Source organism: Ceratotherium simum, chromosome 18 (genome assembly GCF_057802395.1).
Source record: "Ceratotherium simum simum isolate JZ-2026a chromosome 18, ASM5780239v1, whole genome shotgun sequence".
Classification (NCBI taxonomy): Eukaryota; Metazoa; Chordata; class Mammalia; order Perissodactyla; family Rhinocerotidae; genus Ceratotherium; species Ceratotherium simum.
In genome coordinates, this window is record NC_141917.1 from 38,557,143 (window position 1) to 38,572,091 (window position 14,949).

Below are 14,949 nucleotides of genomic sequence, written 5' to 3' on the forward strand. Positions count from 1 at the left end.
CCACATTTGTGTTGCAGTATTTCTTTTAAGTGAGTAGGCCCCCAGCGTGGCAGGTTGTTAGGCTCAGGGCCTTACAATTGCTATAAGCCTCCAGCCTTTAGGTCTCTTGTCAGCTCTCTGAGGATTGCAGCTGGGTGGGCCTGGCCTCAGGCATGGGAACACCTAATTGTTTCAAGCTTTGGAAGGTGGGTCAAATCCCCTATGTGGGTCTTTGAGAAGCACAAGTCTTCTGCTGCTGACAAGCCCTGCCGCCCACAGGTCCACACACACAGTCAACACAGTCCTGCCCCGTGTGAGCGCCCCAACCTCCCCACGCGGACCCAGTCTCTCTACGGCGGGACCCCCACACACTCCACCACCACTCCACACTCTCCACCCGCTCCTTGTGCACGCCCTGCCCCGCTGAAGTTGGCTCAGTTGCCAGGCTGCAGAGAATCCAGTCACCAATCTATGCAGGCCCACACTTTGCCTGAGGGCTTGTTGTTGGGTGGGGCCAGTCTCTAGGGTGGGCTGCCTGCCCTGGCTGAGCTGGATTAAATCCGTGCTCTAGCGGGTGGGGCAGACCCTGGGCTAGCAGGCCCCAGGGAGAACTCCAATGGTGTCTGTGTCAGCACACCCACACCAGGCCACAACAATGGCCGAGGCCAATGTCCCAGTCCCTGGAGAGGTCTCACCTCTCACCGAGATGCACTCAGGGCCTATTAGGTGAGTCTCTTCACCACAGCACTGTGCACCTTTCTTTCTGGTGATTTTAGGATGCTTTCTGAGATGGGTGAGTTTGCGTGTGGGCCCTTTAAGAGCCAGTTTTAGTTTCTTTGTGAACCGGGTTTTCTGGGGGTGCTCCCCAATGTTTTAGTAGCAGGCAAAGTCAGATATTATGCCACTCGTCTCGATTGTGCTAGGTCCACAAAATGCCCACAGCGGGGGCGCTCCGCGGCTCAGGGCCCCGCTCCTCCAGGGAGGGCTGCGGACCTGTGGGCTGCTTCCGGGCAGCCGTGAGGCGCTGCGGCTTGTGAAGGCGGCGTTTTTCCTCTCCGGAAGGGAGTTTCTGCCTCTTCTACCCCAGCTAGGACTGTCCGCTGCTGCAGGAGTTCCTCTTATCCAGTTTTCAGTTCTGTCTCGGGGGTAATTTTTCCACGAGTAGTTGTAAATTGGCTGTGTCCACAGGAGGAGGTGAATTCAGAGTCTGCCTATGCCGCCATCTTGACTCCGCCCCTCTCAACTTTTTCTCTGTTTCATTCTTTGTGCTTTTAATTTTAGTTATTTATTTAATAAATGATTCTTCTCTTTTCGTTTCTAGTTGATTCCTTCATCTAGAAATAACAAGGGAACTTTATTATAAGATTATTTGTTAAATTAAAGAATTTGGTAACAGGGTCGGTCCATTGTGGACCCCATTCAAAGGTATTTGCCTCCTCATTTCAAATCGGTGACTTTTTTTAATCACATATCTAATTAACGCAAGTCATTAGGATAGGAATCTGAGAGACTGCAGTAATGAGTAAGACATGGACACTGCCCTCAAGGTGATTAAGACGAGTACTCAAATCAAGAGAGCACAAGGCAGAATAAGAACTGTGCCATAAGAGTAATTCAACACCCTACAGGGATCCTGACAACCTTGTTTGACACTTATAGTTGACACTGTTAGTGCTCTGCCCAGATCCCCAAAGATTTGTGACCATATCTTTGTGCCTCTCCCCTGGTTTCTGTATTCTTTGGCTTCTTTGACCTGCACAAGCTCGCAGGATTTTTGTTTGCCCCTCTCCTTGCCCACTTTGCCAATGACTGTTGGAGAAGAAAACTTCTTAAATCAGGACAAACGCTGAGGTGTAACTGGCATTGCAGTGCTCCCCTGCGGGATCAGGCTGAGGCTGAGGCTTTTTCTAAAATCACACCCTTGCCTGACTTCATCTCCTTCCCTGTCCTGCTTACCCCAGTCCCTTTGTGGTTTCTCCTGGGAGCAGAGTGCTTTCTCAATAAATCCCTCACACATAAGTCCTTGTTTTAGGTTCTGATCCTAAGAAACGGACACTTAAGAGAGGGCATGAGGAATTTCAGGTATGGACAGGAGAAAGAGATTTCTAGGGAGAAGAAAGTTAAGGTTTATTTGGAAAGGAGTGAATGGACCAGTTTGGCTTAACATGGGGAATTGTGGGAAAGACAACTGGAAAGGTCATTCAGGGCCATTATGAGACCCTGAGAGGATCTTGAAAACCAGATTAAAAAACGGAATAAATTTGTTATCAAGCAGCCGTATATTTAGAGGAAATCCCACAACACAAATCCTGAGGATAATGGAGCGCTCATGAATTGAAGGGATTAATAGCCGAACATACCATGTGAATAAATATACACTTCATTAATTTCAGTAAAATGAAGTCAGTTCAAGCCACGATCATTAATTATAAACCGCATTTGTTTCTAACAGTGCCATAGCTGATTGCAGCCACATGCATCAGCCAGGATGTAGACTTCTTTAAACTGACTCCTCTCAACGGCTTGGGTGTAGTCTCATTATCCGTTGCTAGTGACTTAAAGCTGAAACATCCCTTTTAGGATTTGAACCTGTGATTTTAGTGATTTTTTCTTTTAAAGGGAATGCGGAACTCCTTACTCCTCTCTTGTTCTGGTATTTCTTTTCTACAACGATGTATCCTTTAGCCATTGCCAATATCACTAAAAATAAAGGTCATCAGCTTCAATTGCAACTTAATTAACTAGATTTTTTATTCTAAGAGTTTTTTTAAAAATGTTTATTTTATCACTAAGGTTTTCCTCTTGCAACTTGACTCTGAGGCCTGGTATTTAAAAAATGGCTTTGATCAAATACACACTTCACAAGTTATTACAAACACAGAGAGATAATACATATTCCTTTATCAGGGAGATGTCTGTAATTCACAGTAAATACTAAGAATGCCAGGTTTGGGGAGTAGATAAGAACATAGGTTATATCTTCTAATATTACTACTTGATAAGATAAATCAGCTTACATAATAATAACAACAACAATAATATATTCTGCATACATCAGGAACATTACATAACACTTGAATTTAGAATTTTAGAAATGAAGGCTCTTAGAATCATTAGAAGTGGATGAGATTAATACAAATTACTGAGGAGGCACAACATAGATTGGAAGAATAAGATGTTTCTGTCTGATGGATCTCCTATGTATTCCACACCTCCTCTTTCAGTTTCAGCACTTCAAAGAATCTCATAGAAAATTCAAAGATCTTGTGACCAGTGACGAACTTCAAATCTTTTACCGGGAACAAGAGTAGGTTTGTTGTAGCTATCGCACATTGTGAATTATATTAGGAGAGAATTAGGTTTTTAGTGCTTAAAAAATAAATGATTTGGGGCTAGGCTGGTGGCGCAGTGGTTGGGTTCATGTGCTCTGCTTCGATGGCCTGGGGTTCGCAGGTTCGGATCCCGGGTGCGGACAGATGCACTGCTTATCAAGCTGTGCTGTGGCGGTGTCCCATATAAAGTAGAGAAAGATCGGCGTGGATGTTAGCCCAGGGCCAATCTTCCTGAGCAAAAAGAGGAGGATTGGCATCGGATGTTAGCTCAGGGTGCCATCTTCCTCAAACACACACACAAAAATAAATAAATGATTTATTATCCTCTAGTTCTAGCTCAACTACAAGGTCTACAGGGAACTTCCCTTTTTCCTGATACTGCAGAGTCACACATTCTATGTGTTCTTATAAAGATCTGGTCTTACAATTCACACTTAGTGTTAATTAAACATTTATCTGCTTCTGTCCTGGATAGGACTGTCACTGATTCATTGTTATGTTCCCAGTGACCTGGGAGTGGTTGGAATATGCTAAGTATACAGAACAGTAAATAGAGGTAAATTATGTTGTACCTATGTTTCTTGGATTAAGGATATAATATGTTAATGGGCATATTATTACTCCTCAAATAGGAATTGTAATTATCAAATTACAAAATGTACACATCAGTGCAATCATTCCTAGAATAGTCCCTTGACTACATTTCCCACAAGCTTTTGAAATATTTGAGAAGAAAAAAAATTAATTAAAAGGGCTGATGTTTAAATAGAAGGTTCCAGGGGCTGGCATGATGGCACAGTGGTTAAGTTTGGTGTGCTCTGCTTCGGCAGCACGGGGTTCGCAGCTTTGCATCCTGGTTGCAGACCTACACCACTCATCAAGCCATGCTGTGGGAGTGTCCTACATACAAAGTTAGACAAAGATGGGCACAGATGTTAGCTCAGGGCCACTCTTCTTCAAGCAAAAAGAGGAAGATTGGCAACAGATGTTAGCTCAGGGCCAATCTTCTTCACCAATAAATAAATAAATAAACAAATAAATAAATAGAAAGTTCCATTAAATTCCAACCGGATGTTCACATAGGCATCCATAGCCTTTTGTATCTGAAAATACATTCACTGAGAAAAGCTACTGTTATTCTTCAGCCATGCAAAGATTCAACTCAGAAACATGGCCCAGTCTTTGAGGGAATGACAAGGAAATGGACAAGAAGAAAGAATCTGAGTCTCTAAAATGGTTGTGAGGCCTTTATAAGAGGTATGAGAACTTTTCCATGGAAGTTAAGAAGCATGAAAAAAATCCCCTTTCTAACCTCAACTCAACTTTGGTACTTCTCCACCTCACAACCACCCTTTCATTTATCCAGTCTTCTCATCCTTTCCTCTCCTCTCAGAAAAAGGAATGTGGTGTTTCCTTTCTGAAGCTTGTCCCTCTGTTTCCACCTCAATAGACTAATGCTCATTCCCTTCTTATGTCATTATGCCCCTCTTTATATCAGGCCTCTTTTAACTCACAAAAGTTTTGTTTTTCCCTCTCTTTTTTAGCCAGTACATTTATATCTGTGTTACTGTAACTAAAAATAAAATCCAGCAGTTCCTACAAATACGTGAAAAATGTTCAACTGTCCTCATAATTGTATGTGTTAATTAAAATGATACAATTTTATGTATATCAGATCATCAAAAATTAAAAAGTTTTGCAACACATAAATTTGGCAAGGGATGGGTCAACACGCAGTCTCAGTGGGAATGGAAATCAGTATAACCTCTGAGGATATAAATTTGGCAATATCTGTACAAATTTAAAATGCAATTCCAAGTCTAGGAATTTTTCTCACAAGAATACAAATTATTGGACAAAGAGTTCATTGTCTTGGTTTGTAATAAGAAAATAGTTATCAAAAAGCAAATGTCCAGTAACAAGGAATTAACTAAATATATAATTATCATACATTTAAGAGAATACTATGGAGCTGCTCAGAAAAGTAAGTGGTGATGTGGAATACTCTCCAAAACATTTGGAGTTTTGTTTTTTTAAAAATCAAGATACAGAAATATGTACACACACATCTATCACTTATATATGCATAGATTTCTAAAGAATATATAAAAATTATCAGAAATTACTTCTTAGGAATAAGACTGGGGCTGTCAAAAGTTTTTACTTTGGGGCCGGCCCCGTGGCTTAGCGGTTAGATGCGCGTGCTCTGCTGCTGGTGGCCCGGGGTTCAGATCCCGGTCAGGCGCCAATGCACCGCTTGTCCGGCCATGCTGGGGCTGTGTCCCACATACAGCGGCTGGAAGGATGTGCAACTGTGACATGCAGCTATCTCCTGGGGCTTTGGGGAGAATGGAGAGGAGGATTGGCAATAGATGTTAGCTCAGAGCCAGTCTTCCTCAGCAAGAAGAGGAGGATTAGCGTGGATGTTAGCTCAGGGCTGGTCTTCCTCACAAAAAAAAAAAAAGATTTTACTTTTCATAAACTACCTTTTAGTTTTATGGTTTAAATTGTTTGCTGTTATTTTCATGATACAAAAATCCGCCATTTATTTATATAGCTGATAGGGTGGAGTTTGAACTAAAACAAAAATCTCTTCATTTAAATTCAGGTTGTCACTTTTACTCTTTTTTTCACTTTTTTGAGGAATATTGGCCCTGAGTTAATATCTGTTGCCAATCTTCCTCTTTTTCTTTTTTCTCCCCAACGCCCCAGTGCATAGTTGTATGTTCTAGTTGTAGGTCCTTTTAGTTCTTCTATGAGGGACGCCGCCTTAGCATGGCTTGATGAGCAGTGAGAAGGTCCACGCCCAGGATCCAAACCAGTGAACCCAGGGCCCCAAAGCAGAATGCGCGAACTTAACCACTATGCCACCGCCTGGGCCCTCACTTTTACTCTTGAAATTGTTTATTATTCATTGCATAAAATAAAAATAACATCAAAATTAAAAGGACAGCCTTCCTCTCCCCGATGTGTCTAAACATCATTACCTAGAAGCAATAGCCGTTAGTATTTCAATATCCTTTCTTTCAGCTCCCGGTCCAGCTCCCAGTGCAGCTCTCCCAGCTCTTGCTTGAGTCTCTCCACTGGCCCTAAGGAGGGGATGCGAGTGGGAAAGTGTTCTGGCTGTGGAGTCACTGCGGCCTCACACCTTCCTGTCTACGTGACCCTTGGCAACTTACCTAACCTCAAGGTGCCTTTGTTTTCTCTTATGTTAAATGGGACCTATTAAGGTTATTGTGAAAAAGGAAAAACCCATGCAAATCACAATAACATCTAGGCCATAGTAAGTGCTCATTAGAGCTGTTATCTCCATGTTCAGGCCAATTTTTTCTATTTTTCTTCTCCTCATCCTACAATTCTCCACCCTCCATCATTAAAGTGTCTTTTCCTTTGACCTTGCGGTACCCTTGGTCTATCATTCTTTCATTTTCCTTCTGCTACCACACCTTGAGTGGGAGGTTGCCTTCTACATTACTACCTTCTCTAACTACCACTCTGCCCTTTGTCCTTTGCCATCTAGCCTTTGTCTGCATTATTCCACTAAAATTGCCCCATAAGCTTTCTAAAGGCTCAAAGTAGTCACTAAATAAAATGACAATTCCTCAGTGCTATGCAATCTTTTTACGGCATTTCAAGCATCGCTGGTGGTCTTTTATCTCTTCCTTTGGTTTTCTTTATAGTTTTCATTGTACCCTTCAAATGAGCCTCTCTGTCTTAGTCTTCTGCTTTCCCTAACCATGGAATTACACATTCTTTTTGACCTTGTTGTTTTCTCTTTTATGTTTTATCCATTGGCAAGAGCATTCAATCTCAGGGCTTTAACTTTCAAGGCTTTGAGGATTAGTCCCATGTCTTCACATCCCACCATGTGATTCCAACAGTTCACATCCTGCATTCCAGACTGACTATGTTACATTTTCAGTAGAGATAGAGGTCAAACTTCAACCAACCATCATTCTTCTTCTTAGACCTGCATCTCCATCTGGTTCTCTATTTTTGTAAAGAAAAACTATTTTCTTTCTCAATTAGGATTAAATGCATAGTCATTATTGACTCTACTCTTCCTTGTCCCCACATCCAACAGGTTGCTAACAACCATCAAGTTTACTCTTTAAATTGGCTCCAAACTGCTCTCTGTTCTTTCTATGGCCATGATCTAAGTTGAGGTCTTTATGACTCCACTTCACTCCCACTCCCCCACTTTAAAAGCCTTCGAACTGGTTTCTATGCTTTTAATCTTTTTCCTCCCTTTAAACTTTCTATGCTTTTAATCTTTTCCTCTCTTTAAACTTTCCTAAACACTACTTTTGAATAAATTTCTTACCCCCCAGTTTTGGTCAATATTATTTAACTATTCTAAAACTGGTTCATTCTCCACTTCTTATCATCCACCTCTGTGGAGGCAGGTTTAGCATAATTATTAAGGGCATGGTCTTTGAAGCCAGTTTCCTTGGGTTTAAATTCCAGCTCTAGTACCTACTAGCTGAGTGAACTTGGGCAAATTAATTAGTCTGTCTGTGCTTGGTTTTCACATCTTAAAATGGAGATAATAATAGGATCTATCCCATAGTGTTGTCAGGATGAAATGAGATAATACCTGTTGTAAACTTTGTGTGAACAGAAACAGCACCCAATTCCTTTTTGGACCCCCTAGAGTGCCTAGCTCAGTGCTTTACATATGGTAGATGATCCATAAATGCTCATTGCATAAGTGAATGAATAAATAATCACATAAATGAAGGGAATCTTAGAATCTCAAAGATATTAGAAAATGAGGAAAGTAAATTTAGGGAAAATAAAAAAATTAATATGATCATAAACTTATTACCTGAAGTGGCAATATCTGTAGAAAATATAAACTAAATAAATTCTAAGGTGAGTTGTTAATCCCTTCTAAGAGAAGGTGGATGAATCTAAACTTTAAATATGAGTTTGAGGTGGTCAATCTTCTATTCAATAGATGATTGAGCTGGATCAGCAGAAACATTCACAGAATCTCTGGAGTGGAATATTTTGCAAGGCTTGAGAAACACACTTAGTTTCTCAGTTAAGATACCCTTTGAGAGAAACCCATTACATTAGGAATAATTTACTCTGAAGTTACTTCATGACCATCCATCATAATTATTCCTGGTACACAAAATTATCAATTATCATTCAGCTGCAAAGTTAAACTAGAAAAAAAAAATCTGTTGCTTTAAAATATTGACCTTTGAGTAAAACTATAAGGAACCAGAAGAAAATGTAGGTGAACATTTATTTACTAGCAAAGGAAGAGTCATAATAATAACCTTGATAAATCTCATTAAATAAAAATTTTTAAAAATTGCATATCAGAGTACCCACAAAAACAAACTGGAAAACAATGCAACACATATGACAGTCAAATCATTAATATTTTTTATGTAAAAAAATTATTACAAATTAATTTTTAAAAGATGTGCACCTCAATTAAAAAATGGACTAATGACATGAACATAGGTCTAATAAAAGAAGAATGACTAACGTCCAAAGCTTGTTCATTTAGACAATGATGACCATTTGCTATAGAAAATTATATATAAATACCTCCTATCACATTATACATATTAATAACCCAGTACTGCTGAGGCTGAAGTAAAAAGGGTTACTGTATATGCCACTGGAGGATATACAAACTGGTAGAATTTAGTTGAAGTAATTTGCTAGCATGGATTTAAAAAGTGTACCTTTTCATGCATTTATTCAAGAAATACTTATTGGTCATCAGGATCGTTTATAGATACTGGGGTTACAAAACAAACAAAGTCTACAAAATTTCAGATAGATATAATGTCAAAGAGTAAGAAATGTTTCAAGAAAAGTGAAACAGAATAAGGGACGAGATAGTGCCTTGGGATGCTCTCTGACTTATGGCAGTTGGGGAGTGCCCAATGGGGTAAGTACTGTTTGAGCATAGACTTGAATGAAGGGAAGGAGTGGGCCATGGGACTCTCTGGAAGAAGAGTATTGCAGACAGAAGGAGCAGCAAGAACAAATACCCTGAGCGTGTTGGGGACCAGGAAGCCCGTGTATCAAGTATGCAGGGCACAGTGGTGAGAGATGAGGTCAGGCGGGTGGCCGGGGCCCAGATCTGGTAGGATCTTGTCCTAGGCTGTGGTAAGAACATCAATTTTTTCTGAGTCTAATGAGGAGCTATTGGGATGTTTATGCGTGGGAGTAACATAATGTGATTTCTTTTTTATAGGTTGCTGTCTGGAGAATAGACAACAGAGAGATCAGGGCAAGGGTGTTTGCAGGGTTAGGAAGACTACTACCTAATAATATTTTAGGACTCAGATCCCTTGGAATCTGCATTTTAAATGCACAGTCAATTTTCTGGTTGATTTATTGGAGGTTTTTAAACATGTTTTCCTCTGTTCCGATATTTTTATTTTAACTAAAAACAGGCGTATTCACTGTCCCTTCTGCTTCTTCCTATCACATCTGGAATTGTGCTTTAGAGCACTCTGAGTTTTTTAATAAGTGTTTTCTAGGAAAAAGTTTCTGGGAAAGTCTTTAGCCTAATTCCTGCAATAAGTGATAATGTTTCTCACTAGAATTTGCAGATGAGGTAGACAAAGCCTTAAGAGGTTAAGAGTCTTCTTAAAAGTCTCAAAGCTACTAAGTGGAGGAATGGAGAGCACAACTAAGCTCATCTCTACAAACACTTGGAAATCTTCCCTTATGGATGGCACTGAATACTGAGGAAGATGGATCATTTTGGTTTCTCATTTTGAGGAAGTAGTCTGGTGTATGTGTGGGGGGTAGGAGTTTGATGCAGGATGATACACAGCCTGCCATTAGTAAGGCTACTGGTTGGTGTCACTTAAGGCATCTATCTGCCTCATCATGATGACAGAAGCCTATCCTAACAGAGGAATTAGCCAAATTCCTTAGGCAACACCAAATTTATTATTTTCAGGAAAAATAGCATCCAAAAGATTTCTTGGATATCAAATCATTTTGTGAAATAATATTTTGATGACTTAAGTGTGAACAAATCAGAAACACATGTTTTTGGTTTCCTGGTGAATAGTGATTGCTTTAAAATTAACCTAAAGGTGCCAGGTGGAGTTTAGATTTTTATTAAGTCTCAAACATTTGGCAAATAGTTCAAGATGTTGGACCCTATGTGCATCTGGATTCATCTAGTCCTGATATAAATTAGATATCGCAAACATGTGTTGAGTTGTGTGGCTTTGATCTCCTTTCAAAAAGGATTGGATTCTCGGGACCTAACTTGCTCTCACAAATGGAAGTTCAGTGTGTGCCTGGATTTCCCTTCTCTTCACTAAGATTTTCCATTAACTAATGGGAATATGGATGAACATTCAGACAGCCGGTTTGGAAATGTGGCATGACCAAAGAAACTTCATGTTTGATAAATAAAATTTTAATGATAATCACAAATCTGCTTAGGGGACCTTTTAAATTGGAGGTTAACTTTTAGAAAGTGTTCTCATTTGAGAAATTATGTATCCGATTTTTGTCAACACTCCAACATGGGATTCATGATCATAGGAAGTCATGAAGCTTATACACGTATAAGAAAAATCCTTCTAATCTTACTCACTGTGATTGAAGAGAAAAGGAAAAAAAACCTCAACTTTTTAAAGAAAACACCTCTTTGGATTTTAGCTCACATTGAAACACTGGTTATAAATGGCATGAATCTGCCTGATTTTGACTAATGTTATTCCGTCTAAATTGATAATAATTTACAGACACCGAGTGAGCTTTATTTAATATAGTATAATTTATTATCTTATTCTTCCAACAATTTTAATTTTTTCATAGGTAAACATATGAGTATGTGTACAAATTTTTTTCCCACAGGCTCTAATAACCATAACTCTTCCAATTTGGCAGGGGAAGGCTATGCTATAAAAGGCAGCAGTCGCAGGTGTCAGGCTGGAAGGGCCAACCTCACTCCATAGACTGAGTTGCATTTCTTCTTCTATAGCATCAGGGAATCATGGAAAATACTCTTCTTTCTTGATCCTATAATATTTAGCCATTTCCCCTCTATATCCCAGCTGAACCTAGTGGTGATTTATCTGAATGGCCCCCAATTTCTATTTTTGTCAGGGGAATTTTCAAAGCTGTTGAGCCTACTTTTATACACATCTATCCTGGTTTCAAATGATCACTTGAATTTTTAGTTCATTTTTCATGATTTCTGTAGGTTTTCTTTTAAAATGGGATTAAGTATGATAAAGACATAAAATGTAAAGAAAAAACATAAGCAAATTCAGAGACTGGTGGAAGATGTCAAAACCGAATTGCTTAATAATCTTGAGGTATTTTAAGAATTCTTAAAGTGAGAAAATAAAAATGTTCTGTGAACTGATTAGAAAGAAGTTGGTGCAATTTCATTTGACTGATTTTCTTTTTTATTAACAGGTTTTCTTTGGTGGACACCTGAAGAATGACTAGAAACAGAAAGAAATAAATCTTTGGATTATCTTTATTTCTATTGCAATTTTATTTTGTAAGCGTTAATAAATAATCTATTCTGTGTGTGATAGTGAAATATGAGACATACTCATTGCAAATCATTTAGCAATTTTGTTACTTTAAGTTTATTATTTAACTTCTCTGTGTCCCAGTTTCTTCATGTATAAAGTAGAAATAATATTATAACTATCTGATAAGAGGAGTTCATACGTGAAAAGCATTTAGAACTACCCCTAACACATAGTAGGAACTCAATGTTTTATTATTATTTAAAGGATCTATAATTGAGATGTGGGTGTCTAAAATCATCAGAGAACACTGCAGGTAATATTTGATATGATTAAGTACTATATTGGGTAGGCCAAACCAGGCTGTAGGTTGGTGGGAAGCCCAGAGGTGGGAGCGCACACACACACAAATCTCTCCTAAAACAGGTGCACAATTTAGGCCTGAGAGATTGGTGGCAGCAAAAAAATATTAGATCTAAACGCTTTTTAAACCTATAACAGGATATTTATTTTGAAAGGTAACTGAGGAATGGATTGTAGAGTGGCGACAGTGAATACTGAGAGACCAGTTAGGAGGCTATTGTAGTAACACAGCTAAGAGTTGATGTTGCGACTAAAGTAGTGATAGCGGAGTTAGAGCAAAATGGACATAACAAAGATGTACATTAGAAGTAGACACTTTAGTGTTTTAGTGATGGGTTGCCTATGCCTGGTGAGGGTGAGGAAATTTGAAGAATTAAGGAGGAGTTTCCCTTCCCCCTTTAAATTTTTGTTTGTTTTAGCAACAGAATACTTGGTGAGAAATTTACTGAGATGAGGAAGACGGAGAGAGAAATGAGTTTTGCACCCATGAGGTAAATGTCCCAAGGAGGTGTCAAGCCACAGGCCTGGACCAGAGATATACAACTGGATGTCATGAACTTATAAAGGGCTTTTCAAGCCATGGCAATGAAAAAGATCATACAGAGATAGGGTTCAGACAGAGAGGAGAAAAGAAATCCAGAACCCCCAACTTTGCAAGATTGAGATAAAGTGGAAAATCTCTAGGAGGGAAGACTGAGAATGAGTGACTTGGGGGAAAACCAAGATAAGGTGAATTAAGAGGAGAAAACAAAAACAAAAGCCAAAAAACAGCTACTGTCTGAAGGGCACATTAAGTCATGTCCCTCCTCTTGTATTATTAAATATTGACTAGCTAAAGACCTCTTCTCCATAGTCATACCCATGAGCTTCATCAGCGTAGGCTGGAGCAGCAGCCCTTCTCAGCGGGCATTAGCAAGATATGGAAGAGGTTGTTTCAGATAATGGATCCCAGTTAAACGCAGCCCTCAATGGTAAAGACAGGGGCCAGAGGTCTTCAGACTTGTGGCCCCTTTATTCAGGTGTTGTGGATGGAAGACAAGTCTTTGTAACCAATAGGCCTTATTCCCCTACGAAAGGAAAGCTAGAATTTCCTTTGCAAACAATGCAGCCTAGAACTTTTCAAGTTCACACTTAGTCCCTACCAGCTGAAGGTTTATTTAAGGCAGGACCAATCAGCAAACTTCCAAAAACTATCCAGTTGCATACTAGTACTTCTTCTGATATTTTGTCTCCATTGTGATATAGAAATCAGCAAAATAACAAATATAAATACTTACGCCTCCATAGGATCATTTAGCCTTCAAGGCAGAGAACTTGTCTTATTCATTTCTGTAGCCCCAGCATGTAGCCAGCACCTGGCAGAGAGTGGGAACTTAAATCAGCATTTCTTGAATGAGTGAATAAATATCCAATACAGAGTGCTAAAGAAATAGAAATAAAGATGATACAAAAAATTCTCAGCTTCTATTATGTAAAATTCTTACATCATGTTTTATCTATGCCCTATATAAAGTATTGATATGTTCACTATACTGTTATAACTCCAAAGCTTCTTCCTAGGCATCAATATTCTTACAAGGCTATGAATTTTCCATCATACACTTTTTTTTCCACTCAAGGAAGCTATTTTGCTAATGCAACAAAGCCGGTGAAAAGAACCAAGCCAAAACTCTATAATACCAGCGGCAATGGTGAGGCTGAGCGGTGACATGGTAAATACTATATCTTATTTTATAAAAAAAAAAAAATTTAAATTGGTATTTAATAGTCTGAGAGTTGTGCCAGGAGCACACAGACTGCAGAAGAAACACTTGTAGATTGCAAAGTGATATTTAAAGAAAAATGCAGACCCGATGGGCATTTCCATGTTTTGTATATTTGCTTTTCAAGAAAAGATGTTGAATAGGCCATTTGATATGTTAGCTGAATGCAGCTGTTTAGATATTTGTTTGGTCTGCTATTGAATTTTCCATTAAAAATATGTGGTTAAGAGCAGCCAACCTGATTTGCATGTGTGTGTTTCTGATTTGTTCACTGCTATGTCTCCCGTCTCCTACATCTTAATCACACCCAGGAGCCCGCCCCATTACATTACCAGAAGGGAAGTGATGGACATCCTTTGCCTCTCTTCATGACCCCCTGATAATCCTGTTTCACACACAGGCTCCCTGCTGTATGGAACACAAAAGCTGCCACTGTAGTTCTTTACTTCCAGTCGATATTCTGACAGACTTGATCTAGCAAATTAGTATGCCGTGGTAGGGGCATGACAAAAGACCCTTTTGACACACTCTGAATCAATACCAAGGCCGACAGAGAGCCATTTCACCATAGTTCTGTTATTTTTCCCCTTTTGATGACCCTTTGCTTTTTTTTTCCCTCAGCTTATATGACCTTGTCAAATTTAAAAACATAATGTTAGAAAAGTCATCCTTGCACACTCATGTGCACAGGCGTGCACACACACACACATACACACACACAAAGACTGGATATAGCGTGCCAAAATTCCTAATGAAATATCAAAGAGAAATGCAGCTGGTGAGGAAATTCAAATGCCTTTTTAAAAAATGATCCTTCTTCCTACTAAAAAAAAAAAAAAGGAAAAAATTATGAAAATAATCAGACATCTCAAATAGCTATATATGTTACTGAATATAGTTTTAGTTAAGACAGACTAATTTTCAGATCAGGTTATACCTGGGTATTTCTAGTTTTCAAATTCTAAAATTTGTTAAAATGAAACATATAGTTCTATGGATGTTTTATATTTCAAGTTGCTCATTAGT

General features: G+C 39.1%; 1 long non-coding RNA gene across 1 annotated transcript; it reads left to right on the forward strand.

The window, feature by feature from the left end:
* Nucleotides 1-554: 554 nt before the first annotated feature.
* On the forward strand, nt 555-11,775 carry LOC147914622 (uncharacterized). The gene is made up of 3 exons (XR_015555056.1): nt 555-705; nt 4,457-4,568; nt 11,736-11,775. It is a non-coding gene; the product is annotated as an uncharacterized LOC147914622 (long non-coding RNA).
* Nucleotides 11,776-14,949: the final 3,174 nt, after the last annotated feature.